Source organism: Cariama cristata, unplaced genomic scaffold (assembly GCF_000690535.1).
Source record: "Cariama cristata isolate BGI_N322 unplaced genomic scaffold, ASM69053v1 scaffold20297, whole genome shotgun sequence".
Lineage (NCBI taxonomy): Eukaryota > Metazoa > Chordata > Aves > Cariamiformes > Cariamidae > Cariama > Cariama cristata.
In genome coordinates, this window is record NW_009626327.1 from 39,113 (window position 1) to 42,601 (window position 3,489).

Consider the following 3,489-nt stretch of genomic DNA (forward strand, 5'->3'; position numbering starts at 1 on the left):
GATGCACATGAAGCAGGGCATGGGGAACTGTGTTTGTGCCCTCTGATTGACACATTGACCTGCCAAGTGACTGTGGGTGCTGACCTGCCTGTAGAAATACAGACAATAATATGCCCTTTCTTTTGAAAGTACTTCAAGGACAACTAATAAAAATGTGAAAGAGAGAGGGAGAGAAAAACATAATGTTTTATTATTACATGGTCATTATACTGCAGTAGTATCTAGAGTTACAAGACATTGCACAAATACATAAAGAGAAATGGTCCCTATCTCAATTGGCCTATGATTTACCTGGCTCAGATTTTGCTATGAATTATTAATAGCACTTATAATAATTACGTATGATAATAATATGGCTACAGAAACTTAATGGAGAAAGATCAGATTTTAAATCCTTGCCACTTGGATTGTCTAAGGCAAACGTTACCGTCATGAGCTTGTACAGTGTTCGGATCATGAGGCAACTCTTGACTCTATTACAAGCAAACCAATATGTGCATCCTTGTTCCTCTTTTCCCTTTCAAGTTGTATAAGGCAGCTTATCCCCATTTCTCCATCCTCAGTTCACTTGGAAAACCATCTCTCTAAGGCCACATGCACTATACAAATGAAGTTTTCAAAAGCAGGGATGTGTTCAATTCACAGTAAAAGGTATCTGGTACTTCATCGGTCCTTGGGATGTGAACATTTCTTTCTCCATAATGAAATATAACTTACAGTCTACATTACTGTTATTTCCTTGTAGGTATTTCTTTGGTGTTTCTAACAAAGATAAAATCTGGGAGGCCATATATTTCCTTTTCAGAACATAGACTTAAAAAGAAGGAACATTTTATGCAGTGCAAAGAAGACAGGCAGCTATTAAAGAAGATTCAGAGTTATAGGCAAATATATTAATGGTGGGGTTAGCTCTTGAAAAGAGAATTTATAACATGCCTTAACCTAATCCCTCATTAAGATAATTTATTCCCACCCTCAAGGTCTCACATCACAGCTAGCACTAGGCAAATAATTAGTAACAAACAATTCATTTGATCAATTTCAACTCCTCTTTTTTAATGAATTGTCAGCCAATGGAGTACAATTTTCTCAAATATATTTATAATTCAACATTATTTGCCAATTCTTGTGACAAATTTGTGGCCTGTTGTTTATCCAGGAGGAGCTGGGTGCTCGATGGTAGCTAGTCAAGGCATTTTGAGTGGATGCAGAAGTCACATGGTGTAATTGTGTTCTCTGGCTGGAAAGTGGGATGTATGGATCAGTTTTACTTTGTGAATACTCAGGCTTTCAAGATTTGAAGATTATTTCCCCTAAATAAAGTTGAGCACATGAACATTTTAATCCATAACTCACAGATAAGGATGGGACTTCTTTGCTTTGAGGTCACGTTGCCCAAGAGACTCACAGCTCCCTTTGTAGCTAGGTGGGAAAGGGACCTACTTCCATCTCGCTGCCGTGAGAGAGCATCCTAGCATAAAGAAGGCTGCAAGCCTGTGTGCTAATTAAGGTAGCCTTAGGAAGTTACTGCATCAGAAGCATTTCCTAATGAATCTCCAGCAAGTATCCAAACACTTGCTGAAGTACTGACTAAGCTCTTTGCTCAGCTGCCCTTCTGCCTGCTGTGGAGAAACCTGTGGGAGTCTACTTAGTAAACGTGGCATCCAGAGGACTGAAAGGCTATGAAATGAATTGGGGTCTCTGACACAGCCCTATCTGGGCCACCACAGCAGCCCTGGAAGGTATTTTCAAACTATATTTTTCATGTTATATCAGCCAGAATGAGAGCAGTTATCAAGCTAATGAAATTCTTACATCTCTGTCAGCTGTTGGGAATAAAGCCATGCAATACTGTTTCCTAAAACGTAAAGCCACCGATCAAAACTGCAACCTATAAAACAAAGGAAGAGAAATACAGCAGTTATGGTATAAAGGCACCAGGCTGATATCCAGCAGGCCCACATTAGAGTCACCCTGCACAGCCCTAGTGCACCAGCCATCCTCTCTTCTTTTTCTGTGAAATGGGGAGAAATGTGTTGTCATTTTTCACATGCAGTTGACTGCCTGTTGATTCTGTTTGCTTTCCACAATGAGGACAACTTCATACTGCAAGGCTGTTTGGGAACCAGCGAGGCAGAGCTAGGTATGTGTTACCCTCACAGAGCAATACCTAGGCAGTTCAAATACTCTCTCCAAACCAAGTACTGTAAATCCAGAACATTCAATTAAGGTTACACTTGCAAGACAACAAAGTAGAGAACATAACTAAAGTTCTCAGCCTCATCTAAGCTCTGTAGAGACACGAATCTGTAAGTATTGAATCACAGAGAAGCATTTTAGCTCCTCAAATTAAGCACTTTTAAGACAATGCTATATGTTCTCCTCCAATGTTTTATCTTCTGCATGCCTGGATGCAAGGCAAAGAAAAGGTGTGGGGGATCTGGCGGGGGGTGGGTGTGGGTAAAGTGGCAAACTGTACTGTTCAGGCTGGGGATAGTTACAACTTCCCCATAAAATTTATGTTCTGTGCATTACATTATCAAAACCTGAACCTAATTCTAATTTAGCTCAAGACTTTCCTTAGGATAAACTATTAAAAATCTGTTACGTAAATGCCAATTAAGAAACTCAAATAAAGTACTAGCACTCAATATTCCTAATGAAGACACCATTAAAAAATAAAAAGCCCCACACTCATGCAGTCCCCTACTCCAAAAAAGTCTATAGTGAGAGCAAAGAAAAACAAGTTAGTATTTTGACTTTTTTTTTTCCTCTTTACTTGCTGTTTTAGAGGACTTTCAGAATGGCCAGATCTCTAAAGGATGGGTTAAACAGGACCCAATATTTCTCCATATTGAGAACACACTCTTGACCACCTGCTAAATTGCCATCCCAGCCTTAATTTAGAGGAGTAACAGAAGCGTAAGGAACAGATTCTCAGGTATTGATGCTCCAGCTCAATGCTATGGAAATACAAAGAATAAAATTGAACAGAAACATTTGTAAATGTGATGACTCAATTTCATCCTGCAAAACTAGTAAGACACACTGAACTTTTTATAGAAAACCTACATAGAAGACCTAATTCTATTATTTATTTCACTTCTCTACTAGCTACAAATATGCCCAAGTACGTTACATTGTACAACGTATTGGCATAGTGTCCCTCCATTTTTCCATTCTCATATTTGAACCTACTCTATAAATTAGTATAATCTCTGGCAACATTACAGCCTTCTCAAGAGAAAGGGACTGAAAGAGACTCCAGCAGCCAAGACAACTGGTCTGGTAACTAGACCACTGGATAAATGTCTCCTGTTCCAGCACTTCTGTCAACCTAGCTGTGTTTCTTTTGGCTTTTTAATGATACCATTAACTAAAAATGTAACACCTCATTTTAGATCAAACAGTATCTTCCATTAAGTGCAAACTGTTCTTCCTTGGGTTTTGTTTTCCTGGAGAAACCCCTGTCTCACCTACCACCAAAAT